The 16,473-nt window shown below is 43.7% G+C and overlaps 1 protein-coding gene across 2 annotated transcripts in view; it reads right to left on the bottom strand.

Annotated features, from left to right (window-relative positions):
• The window catches only part of LOC108698796 (ATP-dependent RNA helicase TDRD9), a 104,301-nt gene that overhangs the window by 33,740 nt on the left and 54,088 nt on the right, over positions 1 to 16,473 (bottom strand). The window lies entirely within an intron of this gene.

Below are 16,473 nucleotides of genomic sequence, written 5' to 3'. Positions count from 1 at the left end.
ATACCAGAATTATCTGTTTCACTGCACTACTGAGTGCAGAACCTTCCTTCCAAAGGAAGCCTCAACTGACAAAAAAAGGTGTCCAGCTTATAGAACCTTGTAAAGGAATGAAGAGGACCATGTAGCTGCTCTGCAGATCTGGTCCAGGGAAGCAGAGTTGCGCCACGCCCAGGATGCACCCATCGCCCTTGTTGAATGCGTCCGGATCTTTGCGGCGGCTATTTCCCTTTTGACAAAAAGGCGTGCTGGATAGTCTCCCAAATCCATCTTGCAATGGAGGCCTTGGACGCTGCCTGTCCTCTTCTGGGCTCAGAAGGAATTATAAACAAGGACTGGGTTTGACTAAATGACTTGGATCGATCCAGATATTTACGTAAGGCCCTGACAACGTCCAGGGTGTTAAGTCTGCGTTCCTTCTGATTCTTGGGATCTGGACAGAGAGATGGCACTACGATTTCCTGATTCATGTTAAAAGCGGAGACAACTTTTTGTAGAAAAGATGGGACTACTGTGCACAACACTGCCTTATCCTTATGGAATATTAGGAATCCGGGATTGCATGACAAGGCCCCGAATTCTTGAGGACTTGCAGTAGCATCGTAAGAGGCAAATTATGTAGGCTAGATTGAACTAACATCTTTGAGTCATGGCGTCTACCGCGGCCGCCATCGGGTCTCTGGAATGTGCAAAGAACCTCTGTACCTTATGGTTGTTTCTGGCTGCCATGAGATCTATCGGAGGGAGGCCCCAGTGTCGCACTAGTTCCTGAAACACATCTGGAAGAAGCTCCCACTCCCCTGGGTCCAATTGGTTTCGGCTGAGAGTCTGCCTTTGTGTTTGACACCCCCTGAATGTGAATGGCTGATAGCTGAACCACGTTGTGTTCTTCCCAGATTAGGATCTGATGGGACTGTTACAGCTGCTGCGATGCGTGCCTCGCCTTGATGATTTATGTACAATACTATGGTAGCATTGTCGCTCTCTACCCGGACCGACTTGGACCAGTGATTGAGAGGGAGTCAGTGTGGGTTGTAGTGAAGATACTGTAGAGGAATAAATGGCCCTGAGGAACCCCTCTAGACACCGGTCAGAGGGGTCTTTGAATGCTGCTGCATCTGTGACTGGCAGAGCTGTGGATTTTGACAGCCTAGAAATACGAATTTTTTACTTACCGGAAAATGGTATGTTTCGATGCAGGAGACCCTTTATTAACACCATAAGTGACTAAAAAGGTATCAGTCTTCCTATAAGACTTGGATCTATCCAGATAGTATCTTACTGCTCTGACTACATCTAGTTTGTGTAATGCCTTCTTTTTGGCATTAGGTGGTTTCGGACACAAGGAGGGGAGATTCATTTCTTCATTGATGTGAAAAGCCGAGACCACTTTGGGTGAAAAAGTTGGAATTGTTCTGAACACTGCCCTATCCTGGTGTATTATGAGCCACGGGTCTTTGTGGGATAGGGCTGCCAAGTCAGAATCCCGTTTTGCTGATGTAATAGTTAAGAGGTCATCTTCCAGGTAAGGAACTTCAGCTCACATGATGCTAGAGACTCAAATGGGGGTTCTTGTAGAACGTTTAGCACCGTAGTGAGGTCCCAAGGAGGTGTAGGGTCTCTGTATGGGGGTCTGACCTTGCCTACTCCTTGCACAAATTGCATGATATCTGGTTCCCTTGCCCACTGATGCTGGAGCAATAGTGACAGAGCAGAAATCTGACCCTTTATCATAGCTAAAGACAGTCCTAGATGGAACCCCAGAGTGAGAAACTCAACTACTGTTTATGTCGTTGATTGCCTCCATGGTATATTTGTAGACTCGCACCAGTCTATGTATGCCCTCCATGTCCTATAGTAGACCTTAGTTGTGGATGGCTTCCTAGCATGCATTAAAATGTTGATGGCCCTGGCTGAAAACCCTTTCGACCGCCATAGTTTGGTTTCAATAACCAGCCCGTTAAATGTAGTCTTTGTAGATTGTCGTGTTTTGTAGGACCCTGAATCAGTAAGTCTGGTCGAAGGGGCAGCCACCCCGGAGGAGCTACCGATATGTTAATTAGCTCTGAGTACCATGCTCTTCTCGGCCAATCTGGGGCAATGAGGATGGTCGTCGTGCCCACCTGCTGCACATTGCGCATTATCCTTGGTAGAATTGCCAGTGGCGTAAAAGCGCATACCTTGTTGAAAATCCAAGGTATGACTAAGGAGTCCACATATGCCGCCCTGGGTCCCATGACTTGGTGCAGTATGTAGGTACCTTGTAATTGTGTCTTGAAGCTAGCATGTCTATGTTGACGGCTTAAATAATACTCTTCCCAGTTCAGTACACCTGGAATGAACACTGCCGATATGGCTGGGACGTGGTGTTCTGCCCAGCTGAGTATCTGAGCTACTTCCCGCATGGCTCTGCAGCTGCGTGTTCCCCCTTGCTTGTTTATGTAAGCCACTGCTGTGGCATTGTCTGACTGGATTCTTAGTGGTTGACTTGCAATCTCTGTTGACCAATGTAGTATTGCATTCCATATTGCTCGGATTTCCAGCACATTGATAGGTATTAAGGGACTCTTTTGGCGAGTATTTTTGTGAATACCCTGGGCGCTGTGCAAAGGCCAAAGGGGAGCACTCTGAATTGGTAATGATTGTCTAGAATCGCGAACCTTAGATATTGTTGGGACTCCTTTCTGATGGGTACATGTAGGTAGGCTTCCTGAAGATCCACCTTTGTCATGTAGCACCCCTGTGTCATTGACATTAGTAAGGACCGGATTGATTCCATGTGGAATTTCTGTGTGGACACAAAGGGATTTAGGGACTTAAAATTTAGCACCGGTTGGAATGACCCGTCTTTCTTTGAAACAAAGAATAGATTAGAATAGAATCCCTTGTAACGCTCTAAGGGAGGAACAATTGTAATAACGTTGTTGTTGAGTAAGTCGGCGACTACGTTTAGTAGAGCTCTCTTTTTTAATAAGTTTTTTCGATTGGTTGAGCGTTTGAATGTGCGAGGAGGTTATTGAACGGAATTCAGTATCCTTCGTTGATGATGGATAGAACCCAATTATCCTGTATGTGGTTGCACCACTGTAGGACGAATGAATTGCTGAAGCCACCCGCCTACCTTTTCTGCACAGGATATGTGGAAGTCAGGTTTAGTTGGGCTTTGAGGGCCCAGGCCTCCTGGCCTGTCGTGTCTGATTGGACCAGGTGGTCTGCCCTTTTTTCGCTTCTCCAGCTGAGTGGGGATACCAAAATGTGGAACTCCGGAAGGTAAGAAAGGAGCGTCCTTTGGAACCCCATGACCTGTTGTATGGTCTGTTTGTTTGTTCCCGATCTGGGTTTCTTTCCTGATGGTAAGAACGTGCTTTTGCCACCTGTAACTTCCATGATAATTTGCTTTAGGTCAGGATCAAAGAGTGAATCCCCAGTAAATTTTAGGTTAAGTAACTTGTTCTTGGAGGCTGTGTCTCCCAACCACTGACGCAGCCACAGTGCTCTCCTCGCGGCTACGGTGTCAATACCAGTTTTGGCTGCTTATCTTACCGTGTCCATGGCTGAATCTGATAGGATGGCTAATGCAGAGCTAAGCCTCTGTAGTTACTCTTGTAATTCCTCAGGGAAGGAGGATTTTCCAATAGTTCTTGACACCAAAATCTAGCTGTATGTGCTAGGCCTGCAGATGCCACAGCTTTTCTGAGAACAGCAGTGGTATGAGTATAGCCCCGTCTTGCAGAGCTATTGCAGAGTCTACTTTAGGAACTTTGTCCCAAATTTTCTGCTGTTCTTCTGGAATAGGATAGGTGTTAAGGAAGCGCTGAGTTAGTGCTAGACGATGACCTGGTTTAGACCATTCATTTTCTATAAGGTGAGAGACTGACTTGAAAATAGGAAAAACTCGGGACTTCCTTGGTTGGACTCAGAGGACTTTATCCACCTTTGAAGCGGCCATTGTTTTTCGTCCTTGATTTCTAGTGTAGCTAGCATCTCACGTAAGAGGCATTTAGCGGTGTCTGGCCCTGCAATTGAGCGATACTGCTGTTCTCTATCTGAGTTGTCAGAGGCATTCTCACTAGCCGATAATTCACCCGGTTCTGGATCACTATCTTGATCACTAGTCTCATTTGAGTCAGAAGAATTTGCATTTAAGCTCATCTGAACCCTCCTTTTCTTACTACGAACCGGGAGTTGCCTCATGGAAGATTGAATTGTGGATTCAATCCAATTGAATAACTCCATCTGAGGAGGCTTTGCTGAAGTGGACGGGTCTTGTGTTTCCACATTCGGGGGACTACAATCAGACTGTTGTAAAGGAATTGGATGTAGGGATAAAGTTGGTGCAGAATCAGGTGGATCTGCGCAATCTAAGCATATGCTTTGTTCCCCTTTACATAAAGTATATTTGCAAGTCTTGCATTTTTTAAATTGTTTGTTAGACTTTTTGCTTGCTGTTTTTCTTGTCTTGGGAGTATTGATAACCATGTTCGTATCCCTCCTAACATCGTCCAGCTCCACCTGTATATCCATATTATAGTATATGTGTAGCAGAAAAACATCAGTCTCGGTAACATATGAACTGTACCCCTTTTTGGTACACCAATTAATTATGTGCGTGTTATATGCCATGCAGGTATTGTTATCTAATTAGTGGGTACCCCACCTCTGCTGTTGCCTTGCTAGTCCCTGAGGGAGGCTCTTTAAAGCGCCCATGTTGCCCTGCAGGCATTTGAAGGCTTTATTAAAAGACGACTGTTCCAATCATGCCATGCAGGCATCCGTATGGCAGTCCTATAGTGCCCAATGTGTAATCATGGCAATGGTAGCGCCTCCTCTTATGGCAGTCTTATGGGGGCAATGAAACCTTATGCAAATTATGAGCCTACAGGCTGTGCTTGCAGAGGCCCTGCCTATCGCAGAAATATTCCCATGCTGCGGGTGTAACTTTACCTTTGGCAGTAATGTGGAAAGAGTTATGCGTCCCTGGAGTGTAGTTACTTGCTAAACGCACCTAAAACCAAAATGGCGGCCCCTATACACGTCACGCATCATCTTGGTGCCCTTTCTGCAAACCCGGAAGTGTGCGCCGACACTGGTAGGGGCTTTCCGTATTGCGCTCCTCAGTGGTTGAGTGTCTGTGCAATCCGGATCTATGCAGCCCCGTTCTCTGTGAGAAGGTATGCTGTATGAGGCAGCTTCCCTTCCCCTACTGATGCCACCAATCCTGAGGATGGTATAAGGCAGATATCCAGGAATAAGGGTAGGGAGGGAAGGGCTGCTGTGTCTTGAGATAGTATGCCTCCTGCTCATCGCTTGATCCTTTTCCCCAAAATAATAATGCCTATAGAAAAAGAAAATAATAAAATGTAAAAAGTACTCTCCTAACCTCCAGCAGGACAGAAGAAAAAAACTGAGGCGAACAGGAAGAGCAAGCAGCTTATATGAAGGGGGCGGAGCTGAGATTCTTCTTTTTCTTCTGTCCTGCCTCCGGAGGTGGATACTTAACCCCATTGTGTCTGCACTGACAGGAAGGGCCGGTCTAGAGAAACTGGGGCGTCTACTGAAGGGGAGTTGTTCCATTTTTCCACCAAGTCCTTGGAAAAGGGGTAGAAAATTTTCGTGTGGCCTGGAACTTTCTTTCCGGGAAGTTCAACTCATCCAGGCCCGGACTGGTAATCTGTGGGTTCTGGCAAATGCCAGAGGGGCTGCTATAAGGTGCCATAGAAAGTCAATATTTAGTGGGCTGGTGGGGGCTGTTTGGACCTCTGTGTGGGCTGTTTGGACCTCTGTGTGGGCTGATTGGGCCTCTGTGTGGGCTGATTGGGCCTCTGTGTACATGAAATGCCAGGGCCTATTTTAATTCTTGGTCCGGACCTGAACTCATCCTTTATAATGCCCGTAAGATGCTCATGTGCTGGAAAAAGAGCCGCCAACTTGTGTTGCCTCTTAAATAAACCCTTGGCCTGTGCTTGCTGTCCAGGGTCAGGGGAAATATAACTTGTTTAATTATGCCGTCAACATCATGGTGCACTTAATTGCTAGTTTGCATCTGTCTCTTCATCACCTGAAGATATGTAAGATGATGGGAGTTCTCCCTCTGATTCTGATGGGTTGAGAGAGATGTCCGAAATCTCTACCTTCCTGTAGAAGAGTCATTAATTGCCTCTGCCCTTTTACGTTTCCTACTGGGTCTATGGTTTAGCTTAGCTATAACTTTTCCTAGGTAATCAGCAAGAGATGGAACAGTTGGACCGCCCACTGTGGTGCTGGAGGTTCATCTGAACTGTCGACTGATTCTGAGAGGTACACTCTGTGCGGTGTTTGGCACAGGGTCAGAGTTGACCGCTGGTGTAGGTGCAGACTCTGCAGAGAGGTTCTGCTTGTCCTCCCCAAGTTTTGGAATGGCACGTAAGAGTATGCCAAATATTTGACCTGCGCCACTGATACGGAGGCTTTTCCCCCTGTCCTGGAGAATAGATCCCCTGTCCTACCTTCTGCCATGTGTAAGGAGGAGGCTGTAAGGGAGACTGTGTGGCTACAGAAAACAGAGGCATCGGAAGAACTCCAGCCATCTGTGCAGGATATGTGCTATGCCCCTCCGACTGGCTAGTTCCGTTTGCGTGACCGTGCAGTATTGGCTGCTTCCAGTTGCGTGCATCTACTTCCTGTCGCGAAGCAATGCGCCACCTCCCCCTCACGCCTGCCCTGCCACCGATCCGGGTCCCCCTGCCGTTCCATCTCCGCCGCCACCTCCGGGGTAGCTGAGGAATCACCTGCGCTTTCTGAACCTTGCGGCAGCAAGAGGAGATCTCAATGGTCTGACCTGTCTGAGCCATCCAGGAGCTGACTGTGGGTGAATGCAGAGACCCGGTGGATAGGGGAGAGAGAGGGGGAAGAAAGGAGAGGGAGCCGTTAGCGGGAGTCCCTTACCTAGAGTCTGAGGTGGAGTACCCAGAGGCATCTTACTCACCCAATGCACTCACTGGCCAGGCCATATTCAGTCCTAGTCTGGTAGCAGGAAAACATGCCTGGGTGGTTTATAAACCCAGTGAGTGGTCCCGCGAAGGTTAACCAAGAGGAGGTTCATCCCGAGTGTCAGTGCTAATCACTGACCGAAGAATGATCTGTCTCACTAGAGACCCGTTAATTCCAACCTCCTAGGAGCAGGACACTTGAAAGCCTGAGTGGGCTGGCACATCCCCTTTTTAAATTTACATCAAGTTTCCTGCCTCCTGGAGGATGGAGCTAAACCCCATACGTTCCGTGTGTCGCCCTTTACACAACAGAGAAAAATGGATTCAAAGTAAAAGACGGAGTAATTAGTTAGACAATTGATTGCCTCCCCTTCCGCTATTCTATTTTTATCTAAAAGACAGAGAGGAAGTTATAATCCAAAGCAAAGCAAATTAATGATCTGAGTAATTAATTAGATTGTACGTTTCATAATCCCCAATAAAAAAAAAAATATCTTTATAAACTTCATAGTTAATTCGGGTTGAAAAAAAGTCCATCAAGTTCAACCCCTCCAAATAAAAACCCAGCATCCATATACACACCCCTCCATACCTTCACATAAATTATCTTTACCCATACCTATACTAACTATAGAGTTTAGTATCACAACAGCCTTTGATATTATGTCTGTCCAAGAAATCATCCAAGCCACTCTTAAAAGCATTAACAGAATCAGCCATCACATCACCACCCAGCAGTGCATTCCCCAACTTTACTGTCCTCACTATGAAGAACCACCAACATTGCTTCTAGGGATGCACCGAATCCAGGATTTGGTTCTGGATTCGGCTTTTTTCACCAGGGTTCGGATCCGGCCGAATCCTTCTACCCGGCCGAACCAAATCCGAATTTGCATATGTAAATTAGGGGTGGGGAGGGAAATTTAGTGACTTTGTCACAAAACAAGGAAGTAAAAGATGTTTTCCCCTTCCCACCCCTAATTTGCGTATGCAAATTAAGATTCGGTACGGCTGAATCTTTCACAAAGGATTCGTGGGTTCGGCCCTAGATGCTTCAAATAAAAGTTCATGTTCATATAACCTTTACATGAAAGTTAGAGAGGTGTCAGAGATCCACACAGGTTAGAAAGCAGTGAGCTTACTGTGAGAGGCAGAGGGGCACCTTTATTAGAAAACATGTAAAGGTATGTGATCCGTTTTCCAGAAACCCGCTGTCACGATCGGCACCCAGAATACAGAACCAATGCTAGGCTCCCTGGACTCGGCTCTTGCTTACGCCTTAAACAGTCGCCTTTCACCTCGGGAGGAGCCCCCGGCTAATTAGATGCCGCTAGGTCTTATCAGAGGGGCACGATCATTAGCAATGTCTTTTTGGGCAGAAGGTCACAGTTCAAGGAGCAGACAGAAAACTTAAGTCAAACCAGGCTGGGTCGGTGCAGGCAGAATTCGGGAAAAGTCAGACAGGCAAAGGGTCAAAACCAGGATATCAATCAGAAGAGTCAGACAGGTACGAGTCGGAATACGTATTTCAGAATAGTCGGTTACCAGGCAGGGGTCTGGATCACAGAAGTCAGATTAGTCAGGCAGGCAGGGGTCAAACAGGAATTAGACCTCACAAAGACGAACCAAATAACAGGCAATGAACACAGTTCTGAAGTCCCTTTAAATGCAGACACTGTGCCTTTAAGAAGAGGACGTACTCGGCGCCTGCGCCCATAGGAACCGGCACAGCAGCAAAGTATATCAGCGCAGCGGGCGTCCCCGCCGACCCCCTAAACCACCAGGGTGAGTAGTTATTACACCTGTTACCCAGATCTGAATTACGGAAAGGCCATCTCCCATAGACTTCCTTTTATCCAAATAATCCAAATTTTTAAAAATGGTTTCCTTTTTCTCTGTACCTTGTACTTGATCCCAAATCCCAACTAAGATATAATTAATCCTTATTGGAAGCAAAACAAGTCTATTGGGTTTATTAAATGTTTACATGATTTTCTAGTAGACTTAAGGTATGAAGACCAAATTAAGCGAAATTATTATTGCGAAACCACAGATCCAGACCATTCCGGATAATGGGTCCCATACCTGTACAACACCATGGTTAATATAGGTACATTGACAAGTTTCTATCAAAATTGGAATGTGTCACATTCCTTTAAATCATTTGTATAATTATTTCAAGGCATTCTATATTTAGAAGACATTTTTATAAACGTTTGGTAACAAAGGATAATTTAAAACAACTGAAACACACAATGTGTGTTCCAAGCTGTATGTAAACTATGCAATTCAGCTATCTCAACAACGAACAATGGGGCATTTTTTTCAGTATTTTTACTTGCCAAACTTTTCTTTAAAGAAAACCTGCTCAGGGAAATATACCTCACCTAAAGAGGGTTTTTTTCTGAAACTGTGTGATTTTAATCGCACGGGGTTTCCTATATGTTTGCTCAAGCCAAAAGTCTTCAGCAATCATAAATCAGCACCTTAACCCTTTAAGTGCCACAGAACGTAGAATCTACGTTCTGTGGATCAAAGGACCAAAGTGCCACAGATCGTAGATTCTACGTTCTGCAGCACTTCCGGGTTTGCGAGCGGAGGAGCGGCTGTTAGAGCCGCTCGCTCCGCTCCTTCACGATCCCCTGCCCCTAGACAACGAGCAGAGCAGGGGATCGTGTGGCCCCTGGGGCGCGATCGCCCAGGGGCCCCAAAGCAGCAGCAGGGACGCGTTTCCTATGCGTCCTGCTGCTGCCTGCGCTGCACTTCCGCCCAGCTCCGCCCCCACATGGCTGATGACCGTTGGAGCTGCAGATCTGCTGCGTGGAGCCCTCTCTCATCGATCTGAGGCATCTACCCCAGGTAAGTGTAACATTTACACACACAAAAACACACAAACACACCAACACACCCTTATTACAGTAATATACACTTACATTCACACTTACACACACTCACACATAGATTTTTGGGGATTGGGGGGGTCACACACACTCACAGCACCCATGTACACTTGCACACGCGCACACGCGCAAATAACATGCAATTTACCCGTTGTGCACACGCATATGTACATATATGGCTTTGTGGCTTTTTTTTTTTTTTTTCTTATCGCATCGTCTCTTTTTGGGCTAAAAAAAATGTTTTATTGCCGTTCCGAATAGCGTATTCGCTAACCGTACTGTGCAATAGCATTTGTATGTTATTTTGGTGGTTATATTGCAATTTTGGGTATTTTGGTGCATTTTTAGCCATTTTATTGAATTTTTTGCCATTTTATTGCATTTTCAGCTCTGCATTTGTGTTGTTCACTTGTTTCTGTCCGTATAATCGATTTGGCCCAGCTAAAATATTCAAACGGTAATTCTGGTGGCCGATTACACTAGTGTGAAAAAAAAAAAGCATTGATTTTTGTGGTTTTATTAGTTTTTGGTGATTTATTTGCATTTCACACTGTTCTGTGTTATTTTGTTTTGCCTATGTAAATTTTATCTACTATATATCCATTTGTGGGTCTCTGTGCGCCACATAGTTTGGTATATCTATGCATATTGGGCATCAAAGTGTTCAGTAGACCCCTGGCGTTCATATTTAGGATGTTTTATGCTGATACGTTACGAAATGTGGGGCACATAATGGGGTAAAATTCAAGCTTTGTGACGATTTTCAGAAATTTGATAAAAACCGTTATGTTCAGCATTGCTTTGCAGTTTGGCAGTTTGCAGTAGAAACACTTATTTACCCATATTGGATTCGTCAGAATGTGTACTTTCTGAAAATATATGGTTTTCTGGGGTCTCTGTACTGTTAGGGGGATCTAATGTCGCATATTACACACACCAGGTGCTTATATTGCAGCAGCCAGCGCGTCAGCTGTGAAAATGTCTATACATATTGTCATTTGGGGGTCTCTGTGCGCCACATACTTTGGTATATCTATGCATATTGGGCATCAAAGTGTTCAGTAGACCCCTGGCGCTCATATTTAGGATGTTTTATGCTGATAAGCTACGAAATGTGGGGCATATAATGGGGTAAAATTCAAGCTTTGTGACGATTTTCAGAAATTTCATAAAAACCGTTATGTTCAGCATTGCTTTGCAGTTTGGCAGTTTGCAGTAGAAACACTTATTTACCCATATTGGATTCGTCAAAATGTGTACTTTCTGAAAATATATGGTTTTCTGGGGTCTCTGTGCTGTTAGGTGGTCTAATGTCGCATAATACACACACCGGGTGGTTATATTGCAGCAGCCAGCGCGTCAGCCGTGAAAATGTCTATACATATTGTCATTTGGGGGTCTCTGTGCGCCACATAGTTTGGTATATCTATGCATATTGGGCATCAAAGTGTTCAGTAGACCCCATGCGCTCATATTTAGGATGTTTTATGCTGATAAGTTACGAAAATGTGGGGCATATAATGGGGTAAAATTCAAGCTTTGTGACGATGTTCAGAAATTTGATAAAAACCGTTACGTTCAGCATTGCTTTGCAGTTTGACAGTTTGCAGTAGGAACACATATTTACCCATATTGGATTCGTCAGAATGTGTACTTTGCGAAAATATATGGTTTTCTGGGGTCTCTGTACTGTTAGGGGGGTCTAATGTCGCATATTACACACACCGGGTGCTTATATTGCAGCAGCCAGCGCGCGTCAGCCGTGAAAATGTATACACTATTGTCATTTGGGGGTCTCTGTGCGCCACATAGTTTGGTATATCTATGCATATTGGGCATCAAAGTGTTTAGTAGACCCCTGGCGTTCATATTCAGGATGTTTTATGCTGATAAGTTACGAAATGTGGGGCATATAATGGGGTAAAATTCAAGCTTTGTGACGATTTTCAGAAATTTGATAAAAACCGTTATGTTCAGCATTGCTTTGCAGTTTGGCAGTTTGCAGTAGAAACACTTATTTACCCATATTGGATTCGTCAGAATGTGTACTTTCTGAAAATATATGGTTTTCTGGGGTCTCTGTACTGTTAGGTGGTCTAATGTCGCATAATACACACACACCGGGTGGTTATATTGCTGCAGCCAGCGTGTCAGCCGTGAAAATGTCTATACATATTGTCATTTGGGGGTCTCTGTGCGCCACATAGTTTGGTATATCTATGCATTTTGGGCATCAAAGTGTTCAGTAGACCCCTGGCGCTCATATTTAGGATGTTTATGCTGATAAGTTACGAAATGTGGGGCATATAATGGGATAAAATTCAAGCTTTGTGACGATTTTCAGAAATTTGATAAAAACCGTTACGTTCAGCATTGCTTTGCAGTTTGACAGTTTGCAGTAGGAACACATATTTACCCATATTGGATTCGTCAGAATGTGTACTTTCCGAAAATATATGGTTTTCTGGGGTCTCTGTACTGTTAGGGGGGTCTAATGTCGCATATTACACACACCGGGTGCTTATATTGCAGCAGCCAGCGCACGTCAGCCGTGAAAATGTATACACTATTGTCATTTGGGGGTCTCTGTGCGCCACATAGTTTGGTATATCTATGCATATTGGGCATCAAAGTGTTAAGTAGACCCCTGGCGTTCATATTCAGGATGTTTTTATGCTGATAAGTTACGAAATGTGGGGCATATAATGGGGTAAAATTCAAGCTTTGTGACGATTTTCAGAAATTTGATAAAAACCGTTATGTTCAGCATTGCTTTGCAGTTTGGCAGTTTGCAGTAGAAACGCTTATTTACCCATATTGGATTCGTCAGAATGTGTACTTTCTGAAAATATATGGTTTTCTGGGGTCTCTGTACTGTTAGGTGGTCTAATGTCGCATAATACACACACCGGGTGGTTATATTGCAGCAGCCAGCGCGTCAGCCGTGAAAATGTCTATACATATTGTCATTTGGGGGTCTCTGTGCCCCACATAGTTTGGTATATCTATGCACATTGGGCATCAAACTGTTTAGTAGACCCCTATGTTTATATTTAGGATGCTTTATGCTGGTAATGATACATGGACAATACGATGCTGGAAAGTTGAAGCTTTGAGGCAATTTTCAGAATATTTTACCAAAACCGCCAAATTTGGCAAAGCCTTGCGACTCAGTAGTTTTGGGGCAGAAAGGCATGGGTACCCATTTTAGATTCTGTATAATGTGTACTTTCCAAAAATATATGGGTTTGGGGGGTAAACATATATTTCTGTGTTTTTACCCCACAAAAATGCAGTCAATGTGTTGATTTTTCATTAGCTGAAGTTACCCACAGGACTATTTGTATGCGCTAACTTCATTTTGGGGCCTCTAACTGCCATATACTTTGGTAAACCTATGCACAGTGGGCACCAAACTGTTTGGAGGACCCCTGGCAATCATATTTAGGGTGTTTTTTTTTTGGTGCGTAACGATACATGGGTGATATGGTGCTGAGAAGTTGAAGCTTTGAGGCAATTTTCAGATATTTCACCAAAACCGACAATTGTGGGAAAGCCTTGCGACTCAGTAGTTTGGAACAGAAAGGCATGGGTACCCATTTTAGATTCTGTAGAATGTGTACTTTTCCAAAAATATATGGGTTTTGGGGGGTAAACAATATATTTCTGTGTTTTTACCCCACAAAAATGCAGTCAATGTGTTGATTTTTCATTAGATGAAGTTACCCACAGGACTATTTGTATGCGCTAACTTCATTTTGAGGCCTCTAAATGCCAGATACTTTGGTAAACCTATGAACAATGGCCACCAAACTGTTTGGAGGAACCCTGGCAATCATATTTAGGGTGCTTTTTCTTGGTGCGTAACGATACATGGGTGATATGGGGCTGAGAAGTTGAAGCTTTGAGGCAATTTTCAGATATTTCACCCAAAACCGACAATTGTGGGAAAGCCTTGCGACTCAGTAGTTTGGAGCAGAAAGGCATGGGTACCCATTTTAGATTCAGTAGAATGTGTACTTTCCAAAAATATATGGGTTTGGGGGGTAAACATATATTTCTGTGTTTTTACCCCACAAAAATGCAGTCAATGTGTTGATTTTTCATTAGATGAAGTTAACCACGGGACTGTTTGTATGCACTAACTTCATTTTGGGGCCTCTAAATGCCAGACACTTTTGGTAAACTTATGAACAATGGCCACCAAAATGTTCAGAGGAACCCTGGCAATCATATTTAGGGTGTTTTTTTTGGTGCGTAACGATACATGGGTGATATGGTGCTGAGAAGTTGAAGCTTTGAGGCAATTTTCAGATATTTCACCAAAACCGACAATTGTGGGAAAGCCTTGCGACTCAGTAGTTTGGAGCAGAAAGGCATGGGTATCCATTTAGATTCTGTAGAATGTGTACTTTCCAAAAATATATGGGTTTGGGGGGTAAACATATATTTCTGTGTTTTTACCCCACAAAAATGCAGTCAATGTGTTGATTTTTCATTAGATGAAGTTACCCCACAGGACTATTTGTATGCGCTAACTTCATTTTGAGGCCTCTAACTGCCAGATACTTTGGTAAACCTATGAACAATGGCCACCAAACTGTTTGGAGGAACCCTGGCAATCATATTTAGGGTGTTTTTTCTTGGTGCGTACGATACATGGGTGATATGGTGCTGAGAAGTTGAAGCTTTGAGGCAATTTTCAGATATTTCACCAAAACCGACAATTGTGGGAAAGCCTTGCGACTCAGTAGTTTGGAGCAGAAAGGCATGGGTACCCATTTTAGATTCGGTAGAATGTGTACTTTCCAAAAATATATGGGTTTTGGGGGGGTAAACATATATTTCTGTGTTTTTACCCCACAAAAATGCAGTCAATGTGTTGATTTTTCATTAGCTGAAGTTACCCACGGGACTGTTTGTATGCGCTAACTTCATTTTGGGGCCTCTAAATGCCAGATACTTTGGTAAACTTATGAACAATGGCCACCAAAATGTTCAGAGGAACCCTGGCAATCATATTTAGGGTGCTTTTCTTAGTACGTAATGATACATGGGTGATATGGTGCTGGGAAGTTGAAGCTTTGAGGCAATTTTCAGATATTTCACCAAAACCGACAATTTTGGGAAAGCCTTGCGACTCAGTAGTTTGGAGCAGAAAGGCATGGGTACCCATTTTAGATTCTGTAGAATGTGTTCTTTCCAAAAATATATGGGTTTGGGGGGTAAACATATATTTCTGTGTTTTTACCCCACAAAAATGCAGTCAATGTGTTGATTTCTCATTATATGAAGTTACCCACAGGACTATTTGTATGCGCTAACTTCATTTTGAGGCCTCTAACTGCCAGATACTTTGGTAAACCTATGAACAATGGCTACCAAACTGTTTGGAGGAACCCTGGCAATCATATTTAGGGTGTTTTTTCTTGGTGCGTAACGATACATGGGTGATATGGTGCTGAGAAGTTGAAGCTTTGAGGCAATTTTCAGATATTTCACCAAAACCGACAATTGTGGGAAGGCCTTGCGACTCAGTAGTTTGGAGCAGAAAGGCATGGGTACCCATTTTAGATTCGGTAGAATGTGTACTTTCCAAAAATATATGGGTTTTGGGGGGTAAACATATATTTCTGTGTTTTACCCCACAAAAATGCAGTCAATGTGTTGATTTTTCATTAGCTGAAGTTACTCACGGGGACTGTTTGTATGCGCTAACTTCATTTTGGGGCCTCTAAATGCCAGATACTTTGGTAAACTTATGAACAATGGCCACCAAAAATGTTCAGAGGAACCCTGGCAATCATATTTAGGGTGCTTTTTCTTAGTACGTAATGATACATGGGTGATATGGTGCTGGGAAGTTGAAGCTTTGAGGCAATTTTCAGATATTTCACCAAAACCGACAATTTTGGGAAAGCCTTGCGACTCAGTAGTTTGGAGCAGAAAGGCATGGGTACCCATTTTAGATTCTGTAGAATGTGTTCTTTCCAAAAATATATGGGTTTGGGGGGTAAACATATATTTCTGTGTTTTTACCCCACAAAAAATGCAGTCAATGTTTTGATTTCTCAGTAGCTGAAGTAAAGTCCTGAACAATTTGGATGCGCTAACTTCATATTTGTGTCTCTAAATGCCAGATACTTTGGTAAACCTATGCATAATGGGTATCAAACTGTTCAGTGGACCCCTGGCAATCATATTTCAGGTGCTTTTTCTTGGTACGTAATATAGTTTGGGATATGCGGAGCAGCAAAATAAAACCTTTGAAATGATTTTTCAAAATTTTGAATTTTATTTTGAAAAACCGCTATGTTCAGACAAGCTTTTCTGTTTGGTAGTTGGGAGTAGAGAGACATAGTTACCCATTTTGTAATCGGCAGAATGTGTACTTTTCAAAAATGTATGGTTTTCTGGGGTAAACCTATGGTTTCAGGATTTTTTGCCTTGGAATCTAAAGCATGCCGTTTTCTGCCTTAGTGCTTTCAAAATTCAGTAATATACTGCCGGGAGTTTTTGCTGTACAGAAATCCTAAATCTCCCTAAAACTATACATATCTGGTATTGGCACGTTCGAGAGACATAAGGCTTTCCAAATAAGTTGGATT

Source organism: Xenopus laevis, chromosome 8L, assembly GCF_017654675.1.
Source record: "Xenopus laevis strain J_2021 chromosome 8L, Xenopus_laevis_v10.1, whole genome shotgun sequence".
Lineage (NCBI taxonomy): Eukaryota > Metazoa > Chordata > Amphibia > Anura > Pipidae > Xenopus > Xenopus laevis.
Note: the sequence above shows the minus strand (reverse complement) of the source record. Positions and strands in the feature narration are given on the sequence as shown.